Below are 19,517 nucleotides of genomic sequence, written 5' to 3'. Positions count from 1 at the left end.
TTGCTTGTTCCCATTCTGTTGTTACTCAGTTGTATTATGTTTTGTATAATTATTAAATAAAGTTGATTAAAAAAAAAGAAATTGGTTAAAAGGCCAGAGCATTTGCAACTGTTTTGCCGGTTAACACCAATCTAAAAATCCAATACATGCAAGTCACCAACAGTGCACAGGAACATTAATGCTTTAATTAATATAATACTTTGCTATTAAAAATGCCATGCCACAATGAAAACATGTCCAACTGGCTGCACAATGTAATAACATATTACAGTAAAGCATGGCAGGCCACATTTAGACATACCTTGAATGCCAGTCAAAGCAATACCACTTTTCATGGTTATTTTATCACAGATGCTCAGACAAATATACAATGCTGAAGTACGAAACGGCTAGACTGACAGCACGCAAATGCCAGTCTAGCCAGGTAATTACACTTAGCAGGACTGCTTTATCAGAGATGCCCAGTTAAAACAAAAGTCAAGCCAAACTAAGAAATTTCTAGACTGGCTGCACCAAAATGCCTCTCTAGCCACTAATACCACAAAGGAAGCCTGCTTAGCCTGGGCATGGATGTTCATTATGATTTATCACACAATCCCATAAAACCCCACTGTCCACACATCCCCACACATCCCCTCTCCCTCCCACCCCATGCCCCAACCGCCAAAATCAGCTTCTCTGCCCAGAATTACCTCCCCGTCCCATTTCCTTGTCCCAGTGCTTACGCATGAGGATCCTTGCCTCATAGGTAAGTACTGAGATAAGGAAGAGTGGGACTAGGAGCAATGAAGATTATGGGTAACTAAGCCAGGCATTGCCTCCATGTTTCTCTACCTCATACCAATTATTGTGTATGAGTCAAAGTGCCTTGCGCACAAGTACTGGGACGAGGAAGAATATGGCTATGAGTAATGAAGATTACCAATAAGTAACCAAGGGATTAACCACAAGTAGAGGTGCAACACCATTGAGCTGGCTGGGCTTCAGCTCTCCAACACACCCTCCACCCCTTGACATTTTGGGCTAAGTTGTCTCTACCTGGCTGACCTACAGAGCCTGTGCCGGACAGTACCGGACACAGATGTTAAACGACACCTGGGTTTCGCTGTTAACAAAGGCCCAGCAATTACTAACGTAAAGCATTTCACTGTTAGTACCTGCATTAAAATGCATAATTCTTTAGGCAACTGAAATCTTGATGTCGGTTTAGTAATTGCATGCCAGGGAAGGGATTGGAAGCGTAGAGAGGGGCCAGGATATTGCTTATTCTCACAACAGTCCATAAGTGGGTGCTTTTAGACTTAAATAAGAGAGTTAACTGCAAGCCTGCAGCATGACCCTCATTCAGGAGATCCGGAGGTAGTGAAGTCCCTCTCCCTCCACAGGTAAGCCCATCTTGGGCTTCTTGTGTCCACAACCACTTACAGCGCACGTGGCAAGAAAAAAGAAGAGGTTTTTGCAAAATGATTTTATTTAATTCTTAAAAAAAGAATCAAAATCTGTTGTGTGCCTGAATGTGGTTGCTGCATTTTTTGGAACTTTTGGGGCCGGATCCACTCTTGAGGCAGCACTGGCCTCCATCTCCAAGATGGCTCCCCCTGTAGTGCCAGACCTCCTGTACTGGAAGGCTGTGATTGGGCATCACTTCCTCCTCAGCCCCAATCACCAACCTGGCAGGCGAATGCCGGCCCGCCTCCCAAGGCCCCAGTCTCCTGTCTATGCATGTCTTTGCCTGGTTGGGCGTTTAGGGCCCCTTTACTTGTTTCCCAATCCATCATCATGCATCTTGAGGCTGGGTACCTCATCCAGGCAGTCTTGTGGTATAGAATCCCCCATCAGCCATCACGTAAGTGTGGACTGTTACTCACTGGCGTAACAGGGGCCCCCGCAGCCCCCGCGGTGCAGGGGGGCCCGCGGTGTGGGGGGCCCCACCAGCACATGGCTGGGAGGGGGCCCCAGTAAAAAAAAAATAAAAAAAAAAAAAAATTTCTAAAAAAAAAAAAGTTTCTTTTGAAATTCACTCTGCATTCATAAAGAACATTTCTGTAACAGAAATAATGTCTTTATGAAGGCAGAGTGACTACAAAAAGAAACTTTCTTTTTGAAGTCTGAGGGCCCCCGTAACCCATGAAATGGAAGACCCTAGGCTGGAGGCCTCTATGTCATGGGGTGGGGGGGGGGGTGGGGAGCCCTATGCCTTCAAAAAGAAATTGTTTGTTTTTGAAGCCACTCAGCCATCATAAAGAAATTATTTTGATTATGGTTCGGTCCTTAACTGAAATAATTTCTTAATGAAGTTATAGTGACTTAAAAAAGAAACAATGCGGCTCATTCTGACCATGCCGGTCTGGAAACAACGGTGCTGGTAAGCTTACAGGCACTGTTGTTTCCGGACCGGCATATTACAGGTCTGCCTTGTGGGGCTGCCGTGCCCGACAGGTCTGACCCTGCCAGGCACAGCAGCCACGGTAGGCAGACCTGTCACAGAAGCACCGGCACCGTTAACAATGGTGCAGGTGCTTCTGTGTCCCCATTCCCGTGGAGTCTGGGGTTTAACGAAAATACCGGCACCTGATTTCCCAGCCGCCGGACTTGAAATAGCACGGTGGCACCGGGAAGTCAGGCCATAGTAATTTTTTATGGGTCTGGCGGCAACCCGCCGGTAGCACCGGCACGGTTACCGCTGGACCCGTAATGAGCCCCAATTTCTTTTTTAAGTAATAGGGCCCCCCCTCAACTCCATGAGGTGTGCGTGTATGAGTCTATGGTGAAAGGGTGCACACTCAAATGTATAGCCGTCTGCCTGTGTGTGTATGGTGAAAGGGTGCACACTTAAATGTATGGGTGGCTGTGGGGGTGTGCCTGCATGGTGAAAGGGTGCACACATAAATGTATAGGTGGCTACCTGTGTGAGTGTATGGTGAAAGGGTGCACACTTAAATGTGTGGATGACTGGGTGTGTATAAGGTGAATGGGGTGTGTGCTTGTGTACAGGGGCACAAGAAAACCTTCATTTTGGGGGGGCTAACCCTTCAAATGTTGGGAGAGGCGCTAACTTCACATGCGGTGGGCAGGGGGAAACTTATTTGTGTGGGCGCATCCAAATTATTTACGCATTTTAATGAGACTATTCTAGTGCAGATTCAATGTTACAAGCAGTTAACTCTCTCCTATAAGTCTCCTGTTCCCTCTCTACCCTTCCAATCACTCCCCTGGCATGCAAGTACTAAACCCACATCACGATTTCAATCGCCTAAACAATGTGGAATTTGAATGCAGGTACTAACAGTGAAATGCTTTACGTTGGTAATTGCTGGGTTCTTGTTAACAGCAAAAACCAGGTGCCGTTTAAAATCTGTGTCCTGTTCGGTATGGCAACTGCTCTAAATGTTAGCCAAGTTGAGTCAATATAGCCCAAAATGTCAGGGGCGGTAGTGCTGAAGCCCAGTCAACTCAATGGTGTTGCGCTACTACTTGTGTTTAATGCCTTGCTTACTCCTAGCCCTATTCTTCCTCGTCCCAGTACTTATATACGAGGCAGTACTCCACATCTTCTGCCCAGGGAAGAGGGCAGGAGCCCTCTCCCCCGCCCCGAAGCAGCCAGCAGCACAGACGAGGCCCACAGAGACCGCCTGACTAGGTCTGAGAGGCCTGCCTGACCTCTCCATGCCGGGCGCAGCGCGGCGCCAAAACGAGGCTGAGACCGCCTCTTAGCTCGAACGAGCATCCGCCGGCAGGCGGATTCGCCGGCCCTCACAAAGGCCACACTAAGGCCTGTTGGGTGCCTGTTCGGAGCCAGGGACCAGGAACTCTGCCCCTACCACTCCAGAGCCACCATGAGCAGGAGCTCCTTCCATCTACTGCTGGAGCAGTAGCCAGCCCTGCCTGACACCAGGTATGTCACGAGTCCCTAGCCGCAGCACGAGCGTGCGTCTTGAAGGCAACACGCGGCGGATTATTTAATAATATCCGCGCCGCTCAAGCGTGTGGCCTTCTCCAGCCAGGATCTGCCCCATTATTGCACTCAGAGTGCATCCAGCCACCAATTGAAGCCCCTAGGTCCACACCATTTAAAGATGGCTGACCGTCGCATCTTCAGCCCTCCACCCGGCCCCGCAACCCTGCAAACATTGTGATTGGCCCCTCTCCTCTACTGGGAGCCTACCACAAGCCAGCAGGCTTCGAACCGGCCCACCTCGGAGGCACTGTACACGGTGCCTATCTCTAGCCTGTATACGCCATCGAGCATAGGGCTAGATCCCCTGCCCATCTCCTCTGGGGCAAGCATACTGCCCCTTACAGCAACCTTTTTTCCACTGCTCCAGCCAGCAACCTGAACTGCTTCAAGCATCACTGAACCCTGTTTTTTGCAGTACGGTCTAACACTAACTACTTTCACATTGTGTTGTGCCTTATGGTCGCTTAGAGACCACTGTGACATTGTGCTGTGCCTTATGGTCGCTTAGAGACCACTGTGACATTGTGTTGTGCCTTTGGTCGCTTAAAGACCACTGTGACATTGTGCTGTGCCTTATGGTCGCTTAGAGACCACTGTGACATTGTGTTGTGCCTTAGGGTCGCTTAGAGACCACTGTGACATAGTGTTATGCCTTAGGGTCGCTTAGAGACCACTGTGACATTGTGTTGTGCCTTATGGTCGCTTAGAGACCACTGTGACATAGTGTTGTGCCTTATGGTCGCTTAGAGACCACTGTGACATTGTGTAGTGCCTCATGGTCGCTTAGAGTACACTGTGTATTAGCACTGTGTATTAGAACTGTGTATTAGCACTGTGTACTAGCATTTCTCTGATTCTCTGCGTTAGTACCCTCACTGCAGCACCATTGTGCACTTACATTGCGTACTAGCTTCTCTCTGATGATTTTGTGCGCCAGTTCCCTCTAAATTCAGATATGATAACCTGGACCTTCCTCATTATGTTCCCATTCTGCCTGGTCCCCCATGACACCCCTTGTACAGGGCCACACTTTCGCTTACACCCCAATGGCCTCAGCAGACTAGCCTGCCCCAGACATTATCCCATACCCTGCCCCACCCCCTTCCTACCCAACATCAACCCCTTCCAGCCTACCTCCTCCATCGACTCTCATCGCACAACAGACACCTCCAGCCCCCAAGAAGCATCACAAACTACTCCCATCGGCCAATCCACTATCACGAACCTCACTACCAGCAAATCCTATCCCTGCTCAGACTTATCGAGACTCACCCGACTCAGATCCAGAACACACACACCCGTATCCTTCCTCAATCTAGGCAACAAACAAAATATAACCTTAACCAAATCTGCCCCTTCCTGCACACGCCCTACACTTCCGTCAGACCAGATATCACACGGCCTGAACGCACCCTCCCCCCGCACCCACATCAAAAAATCATGCATCACCACCGAAACCATCAAAGGTGCACTCATCAATGCGAGATCTGTAGTCGCCCATGCCCTAGACATAGCCGACATTATTTCCTTCAATGATCTCGACTTCATAGCTATTACAGAGACCTGGCTCCACCCAGCGTCTGGCCCCTCTCTATCACTTGCTATACCCAATGACTATACCATCTACCGTGCAGACAGACAAACAACTAAAGGTGGTGGAGTAGCCATTATTGCAAAAAGCTCCATCAACATAAGACACATACAAAACCAATCACTGCCATCAGCGGAACTACTCACCCTCAAACTATACACAACGCACACAAGCACTATCACCATCCACCTCATTTACAGACCGCCAGGCCCTATACTATCCTTTAATGACGACATAGCCCTTTTACTCTCTGACAATATCAAACCTAACTCTCGACTACTCATCCTAGGAGACTTTAATCTAGGTCTCAATGATGAGAAAGATGACAAAGCTCACACTGTCGCCAACACAATTTCAGAATTAGGACTCACCCACCATATCACACAACCCACACACAACAAAGGCCGCATCCTTGACTGGATAGCTGACCTCAACTGCAACACTACCATCCTTTCCAACACTCCATGCGCTTGGACTGATCACCACCTTATTACCTTCACCATCAACAAAGGCACTCAAACACCAGGGCCTTCCTCCAATGCCCCACCCACACTCACAAGAAACAACAAAAATATCACACTAGAGAAACTCCTCCCGTTACTCCAACCCATCATCGACTTCTCACCCACCATGACCAACCCTACTGAACTAGTAGAGTTATACAACACAACTATCCTTAAGGCCATAAACACCATAGCACCACTCAAGCTTCGGAAAGCCAAACCACGAGCACACCTCAATTCTTGGTTCACCCCCAAACTAAAAACACTCCGCAAATCCAAAAGACAAGCTGAATTAGCATGGAAACAGTCACCATCCACTATTAATAAGACATCTTACGCACTGGCATCGAACATCTATAAATCAGCCATCATCCAGTCTAAAAAAAACATGTACAATGAAAGAATCAGCAACGCCAAATCTAATACCAAAGAGCTATTCAATATCCTGAGAGAACTCGAATCACCCTCCCCCACTCCAGACACTTGTAACAAAGACATCCACTGGTGCACGAGCATCCAGGAAGCACTCCTAGGCAAAATTGCCACACTACAAGCCAAAATCCTGACAAAGAAAGAAAGCCTCACCCTCACTGATAACATCACCCCCTCTACACACACCCACACCACCCCCCAAAATGATGACAATAACCTCTTTGAGTTTTCCACCATAACCATCAAAGAGGTTGAAGAAATAATCTACTCTCTTAAACCGTCCAAATGCCAAGGCGATACCTGCCCAGCCCCAGTCATTAAAGATGCAGCCAAACAACTTGCTCCCTTCATCACTTCCCTCATCAACTCATCTTTCACCTCCAACATAGTGCCCAACAACCTCAAGGACTCCTGGGTTCTTCCTTTACTTAAGAAGCCCACCCTTGACCCTAATGTCCCCACCAACTACAGACCCATTACGACCGTACCCTTCCTACTAAAAATCGTCGACAGAGCTGCCTATCTTCAGATACAGAACCACCTTGAGAAAAATAACTTACTAGGACTCAGACAATCAGGATTCCGCCCCAAACACGGCACTGAGACCGCCCTGATTGACCTTAAGATACAGATGGACAACATTAAAGACAATGGTAAACTAGCCATCCTTCTCCTTCTTGACTTATCGGCCGCCTTCGACCTGGTCAACCACGACATCCTCTGCAAACATCTATCCTCAGCAGCCAAATTTTCAGATAACGCCAACGCATGGATCCATTCCTTCCTTAACAACAGATCCATGAGAGTCTACGCACCCACAGCCTCTGCCATCCCAGCCCCAGTCACTTGCGGTGTCACCCAGGGCTCCTGCGTCTCCCCCACTCTATATAATGTGTTCACGAAACCCCTCTTTGACATATTGGACCGCTTGGGTGTCATCTACACCAACTACGCAGATGACACCCAAATACTGATCCCTTTAACAGGCGACTACTCCACCGACCTCACTGCTCTCAACAACATTTATTCCATTATCCAAGAATGGATGGCCAAGCATGGCCTATGCCTCAATGACGACAAGACCGAACTTCTTCTCCTAGGTTCCCAACCCAGACTTAATAAACTCGACAAACTCTATCAAGCATTCACTATAGACGGCAATAACATCATCGTCTCTAACAGCGTCAAAACCCTAGGAATCTACCTCGACTCCTCCCTCACACTGACAAGACAGATCAATTCCATATCATCAGCCACTGCTTACACCTGTAAACTCATCAATGCCAGCAGACCTTACCTCTCACCATCCAACTGCATCACCTTAGCCAGAGCGCTAGTCCTTTCCAAAGTTGACTACTGCAATGCGTTATACTTGGGAACCAGTCAGAAAAACATCAACAAACTACAAGTCATACAAAACAACGCCTTGCGAGCAGCCCTGAACATACCCAAACATGAACACATTTCGGACGCCAGACGCACCTGCCATTGGCTATCCATACCACAAAGAATTGAATATAAAACCATCTCACTCACACACAAATGCCTAGCTAACCAAGCACCCAGATACCTATCCGACAATCTCAATCACCACACCCCAGCGCGCCCTACCAGATCAGCTCAAACACATTGCTTAAATATCCCAAGATTTAAGCTCCAAAAAGCAGGTGGCTCCAGCTTCCCCGTGCTTGCCTCCAAACTTTGGAATTCACTTCCACTCGAGCTGAGATCAGAACCTTCCTTTCACAGATTTAGACACAACACCAAAATTTGGCTTCTATCCAAAGAAACGTAAACTGCCTAGCCCTACCTTACTAGCATGCACCAAGACTGTAAATTTGTAAATATGTAATCGGTTTGTACATTTCTGTTGTATTATTCTTGTTGTATTCATCGCAAGCGCCTGGATGCCCTAGGGCCAGGCGGCGCTATACAAATAATAAACTAAACTAAACTAAACTAAACTGTTCCTCATCCCAGTACTTACCTATGAGGCAAGGAGCCTCATACGAAAGCTCTGGGACAAGGAAGAGGGACGCAGAGGTAATTCTGGGCCAAGGAGCTGATTGTGGAGGTTGGGGTGGTGGGTGGGAGGGAGAGTGGATGTGTGGGTGGGCAGGATTGTGTGATAAATCATAATGGTTGTCCATGTCCAGGCTAAGCAGGCATGATATGTGGTATTAGTGGCTAGAGAGGCATTTTGATTTAGCCAGTCTAGTCATTCCTCAGTTTGGTATGACTTTCTTTTAACTGGACATTTCTGATAAAGTAGTCCTGCTAACTTTAATTACCTGGCTAGATTGGCATTTGGGTGCTGCCAGTCTAGCCATTTCTTACTGCGGCATTGTATATTTTTCTGGGCATCTGTGATAAAATGATATGATGTGATTCAAGTCATTTATAATGCGCCTGTACACAAGTGTACACAAGGGAGGGATGATAGAGGGAGGACAAGACAAACGATCTCACTAGGCCTTGTGTCATTGTGAGAACGAGAAGTGCAAGGGAAAAGGGAGCAGGGAAGTGCAAGTGAGAGGGGAGGGGAAAACAGGGCAGCAATGCTCTCAGTAAGTGCAGCCAGGGCAGAGCAGCTATTGGTTGTGCAAGGAGAACAATGGACTGCAGGGTTACAGTTACAGCCCCTAAGTGCATGGTAGGCCCGGAGGCATTGCAAGGGTGACCAATCAAGAAAGAGCCTGGACTCAGAGAGACTCTGAAGGTAGCCAAGCAGCCAGTCAGTACAGCAGACAGGTAGGGCAGGTAGGTCAGCAGGGGGGGAGAGAGAGCGAAAGCAGCAGAGAAGAGGAACGCTTTTAGCTGCTTCCGAAACTTCAGGTTGTCCGCCTCAAGTTTGAGAGGGGCAGGGAGGCCATTCCAGTTGGAGGCACCAGCAGAGGAGAGAGGTCTACCCCCACTCTCTGCCTGGAGAAATGTCTAAGCCTTAGAGAGTTGGAGGTAGCTGAGTGAAGGGTTAGAGAAAGAAGGTATTTTGGAAGAGAGCATTGGATTTAGTGTTGGCACTGGCCCCAGAAAGCCTTGTGGGCAATGCAAAGGTTCTTGAACTTGATCCTTGCAGCCAGTGGAGAAATTTCAGGGCTGGAGAAATACAATCCCAGGGCTTGAGGCCAAGGCTAAGTCTTGCAGTCCTGTTCTGGATTATTTGCAGATGACGGAGACTAGAGGAAGACAGATTAAGAAAGTGGCTGTTGCAGTAGTCCAGCTTAGAGAAAGTGAGCTTCTGGTGGAGAGTGAGAAAGGGAAGAGTCCCTTTGAGGAGGAGCAGCTGGTAGTGGGACTTCTTGGTGATGTCCGAGATGTTAGGAGAGAAAGAGAGTGTGGCTTTGAAGATGACACCAAGGTTTTTTGCCTCGCAGGAAGGCAAAGGAAGAGGGCCCAAGGTGGTCTGCTATAGTGAGAGAGGAAACACAGTGGCAAGGGTCCCAATGAGAAGGATCTCTGTCTTACTGGGATTAAGGCAGAGATTGTTGGAGGTGCACCAATCCTGAATCGTGGATAGACAGTCAGGAATGAGCAAGAGAGGAGAGGAGGATGAGGGGAGCCTGAAGGAAAGCTGAGTCATCCGCACAACATTGAAAGTTAGAGGATAAGGTAGAGATCAGGGAGGCCAAAGTGGCCAAGTAGAGGTTGAAAAACCAGCGTGAGAGGATAGAGCCCTGGGGAATGCCACAGGTAGAGAGAGGTGGCGGAGAGAATGGGACCACGATCGACTTAGGAGCGGAGTGGCGGTCCAAGTGGAAGTAGGTCAGTCACTCTAGGGTCTGATCTGTGATGCCCATGTTCTCACAGAGTCGATTGATCAGGATGGGGATGTTGACCCTGTCGAAAGCAGAGGAAAGATGAAGGATGAGAATAGAAGGAATGCTGGAATCAAGGTTAGAGAGCAGCACAGGTGTTAAGGAGAGCAGTTTCCATGCCTCTGGCAGCTCTGAAGCCAGACTGATGGTCATGGAGACAACCAACAGATTCAGTGTGGAGAGTAAACTGGGAGATGGCAAGCTTTTCCAAGAGTTTGCTCAGGAAAGGTGGAGATTGAGCGATAGTTTTCCAGCAGGTAGGATCAGCAGACTGCTTCTTGAGGAGTGGGTGCACAAGGGAGTGCTCAAAGGGAGAGGGGAACATTGCAGTGGCAAAAGAGTGATTACAGAAATCGGCCAAGGCTGGAGCGAGGGTGTCAATATGGGCTTTGATGGTTCTGGAGGAGCAGCGGAGCACCTGTTTGGACGACACTTTCATAGATCGGACTTGTCTAGAAACCTCATCAGGTGTTGTCAGAGAGAAAGAGGAAAAAGGAGGAGGAGAGAAGAGATGGCCAAAATGGGCCGAGAGAGGAAGAGGACATAGAGGACAGGATGTCCTGAGATTTAGCAGAGAAATGAGAGGCCAGAGCTGTACAGAGGGCAGGGGAGGGAACAGAAGAGGTATAGACCACAACAGGATTGACCAGTTCCTTGCAGATTTTAAAGAGTTTGGCCGTGTTGTTCGAGGCCATGGAGACACATGCTTTATTGTGTGCTCTCTTCTTGATGAGTGTTATTGCTTTGACTGGCATTTTGCTGAAAACAGTCTAGGTATGTCTAAATGTGGCCTGGCATTCTGTACTATAATGTTATTACGTGTTTACACTGGTCTACATTGTGCAGCCAGTTGGAAGCATTAATGTTCCTGTGCACTGTTGGTGACTTGCATGTATTGGATTGTGTTACCCTACAAAACAATTGCAAACACTTTGGCTTTATAGCCAATTTATCTCAGAAAGTGTGCTGTATACTGCATTAAAACACATATTTATATCTTTTTCCTAGTGCAGTGTGCGGCATACCCCTTCAGCAGCACGTTCATGCGTATTGTGCAAGCGTGACAGTCTAGGCCGGCCCAGAGTGTGGCGCAACCCGTGATTTGTTGCCGAGTTGGGGGGCCCCCTCAGCATGGCTCGCAGGGGGGCCCCCACATTTTGTGTTACGCCACTGCTGTTACTGTATTTGTCTGCAGCACCCCCTGGACTCTGTGCTTGTGCCATTCCTGACAATCTCTCTAATCTATCTCAGAAGGCACCTTTTCTCCAAGCACAGGCCATAAAACTTTTCTTCCTTCCTGGGCCTACATTTCCACTGCTTACACCCCTGTACTGTTGTGCTGCTATACATGTTGCCCTCAAAAATCAAATTTAGCTGTGTTCACATCCTGCATTGGTTCTGCTCAGGGGAGTTGCTAGGTCAGAAAAGATCTGGGGCTATGCTAAGTTTTGGACTGTCGGGACTGGGGGCTAGCTAGCCTTTTTGGTAATAACCCCTGACCTTCTATCCGGGGCTACAACCAAATGATCCAGGGCTATAGCCCCCTCAGCCCCACCCTATCAACACCTCTGCTGCTTGTTTAAAATCGAATTTAGCTGTGTTCACATTCTACATTGGTTCTACTGCTTGTTTAAAATCCAATTTAGCTGTATTCACATCCTCCAATGGTTCTGCTGCTTGTTTAAAATCAAATTTAGCTGTGTGCACATCCTGCATTGGTTCTGCTGCTTGTTTAAAATCAAATTTAGCTGTGTTCACATCCTGCATTGGTTCTGTTGCTTGTTTAAAATAGAATTTAGCAGTGTTCACATCCTGAATATTGTTGATGCTTGTTTAAAATCGTTTTTAAGGGGTGTGCACCACCAGCTTTTCATGGGAGGGCACTGACTGGTTATCCCCTATTCCCTTTGTTTCTGATCTGGTATCTGCCTCCTCACCCTCTGCATTTCCCATTATTTTTCCCTATCCTGTGTGTATCTCCCTTGTGCAGCTGCTCCCTCCTTGCCTACCTCCTCCCATGTACCTCAACTGCTCTGCCCGGTTAAGTGTACCACACTCAGTGCTCCTCACTTTGGCACTTTCTATCTCCTCATCTTCTGTATCTGCTTCACCATCTCTTATCCTTCAAATCTCACTAATGCTGGCAGGAAGAAGCTCAAGAAGGACATACTGACCTCCGAACCCAGGCCTTCCTATAGCAGACACCTACATCAGTGGTTCCGCCAGAGAAACTTTCACTGACATCTTTGTTGATCCTTCTCCCGACCTATGGACTCTCCATATGGCTGCTCTGCTCTCTCCTTACTCTTCCTCAAACATAAATGGTGGCACCCACTGGGAGACCCTTCTTGCCTCCTTTTCCACCTCCAGGGCCATCATAAATGTCTATCAAAATGGTACCATCCTGGTAGAAGGGCCTCAACCCAACCTTCTACTTTTAATAGGCTTCTTCCTTGCCTTATCAACTTTCCTCTTTCCTCCTCAAGGGCGTCCTTGCCACCTGCCTCTACAGCCACCCAGGCTCCCTTGGCTACCTTGTCTCCTACCAACCTCACCACCTCCTTCACAACTCCCCCTTGTCGTTTTCAACTCTACAGGCTCCCTTGCCTTCTTACACTACACTCATCAGCCTCTTTCAGCCGGCTGCCCTGGCCACTCACTTCTGCCAGATTTGAAGCTCCCTTGCCTCGTGTGGCCCCTCACACACTGGTTCCCTTGCCATCTACCACTATCCTGGCTCCCTCGCCTGCGCCCTCCTCACTGACACCCTTGTCATCCTTGCCTCCTCTGCCTCCTCCAACCTCTATCTCTCAGGCACTCTTGCTGCTTATGGGGGTGACCTCTGTCCCGTGCACTCCCCGTAAGTCCTTCAAAAGAGGCAATCGTCTGCATGTTGCCACACTAACCTCTCGTTCTCCTGTCAAGCACTCCTCTGACATCTGCCACCTCCTTGAACTCCTGGACCTTGATGTTCTTGCTCTTACTTAGACTTGGTTTAAGGACAGCTCTGTCACGAGTTTTGACACACTTCTCCATGAAGTCTACAAGATCCTCTCCGTGCCCAGGCCCAACAGGCCAGGCAGTGGAGTAGCCTTGATCTTTCCTGAGTGGATCACTGTTTCCATTATTCACACTCAGGCCTACTCCTCCTTTGAATGCCTGGTCTGCAGGCTCTCTCTCTCTCTCTTGCCTGTTGCCTCTCTTACACTGGCCATCTTCTTTCAGCTGCCAGCCCTATCCGCCCTCTTCCTCTCAAAATGGCTGCCCTGGCCTCTTCTCTCCTTTCCTCCTCTTCCCAACTCCTCCTGCTGGGTAATCTTAATATCCATTTTGACTCTCCGGACTCTTCAGGACCTTTCCACAACCTGTGTGACTCCTTTTTCTTTCCGTTCAACCTTCTGGTTCAACGCACACTGCTGGTCACACCTTTGATTCTCTCATCTCCACAGACATCCCACTCTCTATTCTTCTCACTACCTCACTCTCTTGGACTGATTACTTTCTTCTCTCTTCTCACTTGAAGCTCTCTTCTCCTTTAACAATGGCACACCCTATAAAACCTCCTGCCTTCAAGGTCATCCGACCCATGAAAAGAGTGTCTGTGGCTGCCTTTGCATCCACCTACTCTCCTCCTTCTACTCCTGCGGCTGACTCCCACCCTGATACAGCCCTCTCTAACTTTCACTGTTCCATCTCCAACACTCTTGACAATCTTGCCACTGTCATGAGGATCGGACTGAAGACTGCCAAAAAGTGCAACTCTGGGTACGACTTCATTCTGGCTGCCCTTAAACGCAAGTGCAGAGCAGAGGAATGGAAATGGGGATCTCCAGGTGCACCCTCTGACAAACTTGCCTTCCACCTTCTTCAAAGGCAATATAGACTCTACATCCGCTCCAAGAAAAGAGTCTACGTTCAAGCCCACATCTCTGCGGCTTCCAACAACACAGCCAAACTTTCCAAAGTCTGCAAGGAAATGTGCAACCCTATTGCAGCTGCATCCTCTATTGTACCCACCCAGGCCCTTTGCTCGGCCCTGGCTGCACATTTCACCACCAAAACACAGGACATCCTGTCCTCTCTCTACTCTGCTCCCCCTCCTGCACCAACATCTCCTGGGACCCCCCCGGCCACCCCCATGCCTCCCCCTCTTCTCTCCTCCCTCTCCCCTGTCACACCTGATGAGGTCCCTAGACAAGTCTGGTAAATGAAAGCCTTTTCCAAACAGGTGGACCCTTGACCCTCCAAAACCATCAAGAACAATATTGACACTCTCGCTCCAGCCCTGGCCAGCCTCTGCAACCTCTCATTCACCACTGGAGGTTTCCCCTCTGCTCTCAAGAACTCTCTTGTGCACCCTCTGATCAAAAAATTCTCTGCCAACCCTTCTATTCCGGTAAACTCCATCACCCCTTTCATAGAAAAACTCCAGGAGAAGCTGACTATCACTCAACTCACCCGCCACGCTAAATCTATTGGTTGTCTCCATTAGCATCAGTCTGGCTTTAGAGCATCCAGCAGCACAGAAACTGCTCTTCTGAAATCCCTTGAAGACATGCTCTCAAATCTTGACTCTAGCTCTCCTTATGTCCTCATTCTTCTCAACCTCTGTTCTGCCTTCAATACAGTAAACCACAACACCATGATCTCCCATTTCTGTGATACCTTGGGCATCACGGATCACGTCCTGGCATGGCTTGCCTCTTTTCTCTCTGACCGGCTTTCCCAGGTGGAATTTGGGTCCTTTCTCTCCTCTATCACGTTCTCTACTTGGGGTATCCCCCATGAATCGAACCTATACCCCTGTTTTTTCAATATCTACATGGCCCACTTGGCCCACAGAATCTCTACCTTTACCTCTAACTTTCAGTGTTATGTGGATGACACGCAGCTCTCTTTCAGGCTACCCTTGGCCTCCTCCTCGCTCATCCCTGACTGTTTATCCGCAATTCAGTCTTGGTGTGTTGCTAATGACCTCTGCCTGAATGCCAGGAAGACAGAGATTGTCCTCATTGGGACCCCTGACCCGGCTTTCCCACTTTCACACTGGCCGGCCTCCCTTGGCCCTGCGCCCTCACCTACCAATGAGGCAAAAAATCTAGGGGTCATCTTAGACTCCACTCTCTCCTTCTCTTCTCACATCTCAACATCTCCAAAATGTCCCACTACCAACTTAACCTCTTCAGGGGTATTCTAAAGTTTCTCACCTTCTCGCAGAAGCTCACCACCTTGAGAGCCCAGGACCTCTCTAGGCTGGACTACTGCAACAGCGTTTTTTTCAATCTTCCTACTTCTACTATCCATCTCCTACAACTCATCCAGAACAGAATCACAAAACTTATCCTTGGCCTTAAGCCCAGGGGCCACATCTCTCCAGTGCTGAAATTCCTCCACTGGCTCTCTGTGTCTGCTAGGATCAAGTTCAAGACCGTCTGCATAATCCATAAGGCTTTCTGGGGCTGGTGTTCGCACTATCTTCAATGCTCTCTTCCTAAATACATCTATAATCCTCTGTTCATCTTCTTTCAACTCCCTGTGGGTGGGCCGCTTTCACAAAGAGAGATTTGGGGACAGATCTTTATCCTATCCAGGTGACTCCCTCTATCACAGCCTCCTTGCCTCTCTCTGTCTTGAGCCTGAGTACCTTAAGTTCCGGAAACTCCCCAAGACCTTCCACTTCTCTTTCTCCTTCTCTTACCCCTGCTAACTTTTTTCTTTTTCTCTCCACCCTCCTTCCTCCTTACCCTCCCTAACTTTGTTCAGTGTTTGCTGAGTGGTTACCTGGTTCACCTTGAGAGCCCTACAGGTCCCAGGCTCCTCTGCCAGTCTTTGCACTTGCCTCCGGGCTGATGCACTTTGTTCAGCATTACTGCACTTTCAGTTTACGCTCCATGAGCGGGGCAACCTCTCTCTGCATTTGACCCATGGCCCTGCTGGACTGGCCGTGTTTGTCCCCCAAACAACCCCTCTCACCTTTGTCTGTATGCATGCATGACCTGAATGTACTAGGACTAGTTAGGTTTGTCCTTCCTGTCATCATCCCCCTCCCCCATTTGTTGTCCCTCTCCCTAACAGGGTCACAACTGTAACATTTCCTGCACTTGCACTAGGAGAAATGCCGGTAGGCCTAGTATGCTAGTATATTCTGTTAAAGCATTTGGAAACTTCAAAGTCTAAGAATGTTTACTGTATGCCCTTGCTCCCTTCCTGCCTTTAAGTGCTTTGAAGCACTCCACCTGTGTATAAGCGCTGTATAAATAAACAATAAATAAATAAATATAAATAAAAGCTACACTAGAACAGTCTCATCCGTGGCAAACTTTTCCGCGTGAGAGAAACACGATTGCGGGAAAACTATAGGGAGTTGGAATGCGGTTTTGGGTTAGTTTGAAAGTTGAGGATGTTAGCATGGACGGTAGAGAAGTTATGAAGGTTTTAGTAGAGGTCAATTTTTCTCAGAAAGAGTCAAAATTCACAAATGAAAGATGTGCTTTTGAAATTACAAACAAGGATTTCTTTACACTAGGGAGTCTATGAAGATACAATGAAGATACAAGATACCCAACGGGACAGCCACCAGAACAGCAGCGTTCTGCTCTGACTTTTGCCCGCCAAGACACTTGTCGTTCTACAGCAAATATATTAGCACAAAGATGATATTATCACGACAATTAAAAAAGAACTATATGGATGAGGGAACGATTCAGAAAAGCAAGAAAGGTTCTACAATGCAGTTCTGGATATGATAGAATGGGTTGGAAAGGATTACTTAAAGATAAGCTACTGGCTAGGGACAATTCTATGCTAGATACTCACAACTATGGTTTGGAATAGGCCCGTCAAAGATCTGGTCAAAGGTTTTGGACTGGAATTCTGCTAGCCCACCGGACAGGATTCAGGCACACGGTTCAGCACTCAGCACGGCACTCTGGTCTCTGCATGGCCTCTGGTCAGGATCTGAAGGGTTGGTTCTGGGTTACAGCTATCTGGTTACAGCTGTGCTCTACTGGTTTGGATCTCTGGGTTCTAGCAAGAGTTCTTGGCAAGAAAGCAGAAATAGCACAGCCAGGCTGTTCAAGTTTTGGTGTGCCCCTTGGAAGTCTAGGGTTAAAATCAGGTTTCAAGATTTTAAAGGCCAGCTGAGAAGGGTTCAGATTTGGAATTGGGCCTTCTGCTTTCAGAGTTCTGGAGTCTTGGATCTGGGTTCCTCCTGCAGAGCGCTTCGCCAGTAAATCAGTTGATGGGTGAATCTGTGTGTCCATCTAGGTCCTAAGCAGTCTCTATTTATTTATTCCCCAAAGGGGTGGGTAGGCTGAATTATACTAAGCACACCCTCTAGGATTCCTATTGGTTGGAGTCTTTCCCCTCTCCTGATCTGAGAAGGAAATCTAGTGTCATAGTGATGTTGTATTTTACTACCCAGGGAGTACCTCCCCTTTGTTTCAGTACAGTAAATCTATTTTTCACACAAATCATATTTACAATATCACCAACTTGCTAATAATACATATTCACATTACAGATTTAGTATAGCACGTATCCGTCCGAGTCCCTAGTCAGTGAGAGCTTTGGTTCAAATTTTACAGTTTTTTGCGCTTTTGGTTGGGTACCCAGTGTCAGATCTGTCCACATTTATCTCCATACATGCGCATGACATCTGGGCAAATTCCTGTAAACTTTCATATTCCTAGCATTATCACAATTGCTACAACATCCACATTTCGGTAGTCCTGTCTCTGAACGTCGCACTGAGTTCAGATTAGTTTCAGACTGTGAGCAGAAATTTCATTTTAACAACACTATATTTACAGATTTGTACAATTTTGTTCAGTTCTCTGTGAGTCTTTTTCAAAAAGATATTTCTTGTGGGTCAAGATACACATATCTGTCTGGTCCTGCCCCCAAGGTTTGGCTGGGTGCAGAGCACTCCCAGGCTCTCTTCCTGCTGGCAGTTGTTTTCTGTTGACAGTTGAATCTGCATATCTTTTCAATCAAGGGAGTCTTTTGTCTCTCCTCAGAGCAACAGGCCAAAATCTCCTCCCACCTCCATTAGCAACTCAATGGCAGTTCCTGAGCAGACAGCAGGGGGAAGATGCCTTTGTTTGGGGCAAACTGTGGAATGTGCCTTTGAAGTACTGTGGCTAACATTAATTCACTTTTAAAAACCCTTGTTTAAAATTGTCTTTTCTAAATAAACTTACATTTTCAACAAATATACACACAACTTAGAGATTGAACTGTAGCAACCTATATTGCTTTTGATGGCAAGTCTCTTCTTTTGCACAATTTGATTTTAAGACACCAGTTTTAAACTGCCAGTATAAGTAAATGACAGCTCTGACACAGGCGAGCGGTGGTACTGCGCCCATATTCTGACATATTTTTCCAGGCAAGCACCTTTTTGAATGGGGACATTTATGTCATGAAATGTGCTTCTCCTGTCATTGTGCTTAGGCGGATTCTTTAAATAAAGTGATGTTTAACACCCAACCAGGATGTTGGATCTTTTCTGATGTTTGGGAACCATGATTTAGTACTTTCAACAGCCACGGAAAAGCTGATTTTAAAGCACTTCTGGGTTTTGCTGGCAATGCAACATTGCCTTTACAAATAGTTCCATTTCACTCTGTGGGCAGCTCAATGACAGGTTTTGGCATGTGGTCTCCTGTTCTACCATTGACATAGGCACAATGGATTGGCAGCCTATTTTTCAGGTTCCCCTGCGCACTTCTCAGAGATGTTTAGTGCATAGAGCTTTTTGGCAGTCATCCTGTTGTTTCTGATGAAAGCAGCACACAGTGATGTTGCAGGGCAGAGCCTAGTGTCAGAACATCCCACAGCACTGCTATTGTCAGTAGTTGTGCCCTTACTCTTATTCCGATGTATGTGTATATGCATTAGAGCTGAGAGATGACAAGAGTGCACATTGGTTGTGTATGGTGTGCTTCATAACTTTACCTGCATTGCAATACCATATCATTACATAATGTAGCTACATTTAGCATACGGAAAAGCACATGTTTAATACACTCCTTTAGAAATCCAAACACAGATGTGTTCTCTTTGGTTTCTGTATAATATTAACTCTACTCAAGTATTAACTCACTTGTTTCCACTTTATTAACACTTTTATTAATCCATGTTATGGATAGTCCTTTAACAGTGGTAAAAACATCTATCTTGACAGCACACACGTTCACATTTCGGCTTTCAAAAGT

This window comes from Ambystoma mexicanum, chromosome 7q, assembly GCF_040938575.1.
Source record: "Ambystoma mexicanum isolate Mex_15411 chromosome 7q, UKY_AmexF1_1, whole genome shotgun sequence".
In the NCBI taxonomy this organism is placed as follows: Eukaryota; Metazoa; Chordata; class Amphibia; order Caudata; family Ambystomatidae; genus Ambystoma; species Ambystoma mexicanum.
This window is presented reverse-complemented; position numbering follows the sequence as displayed.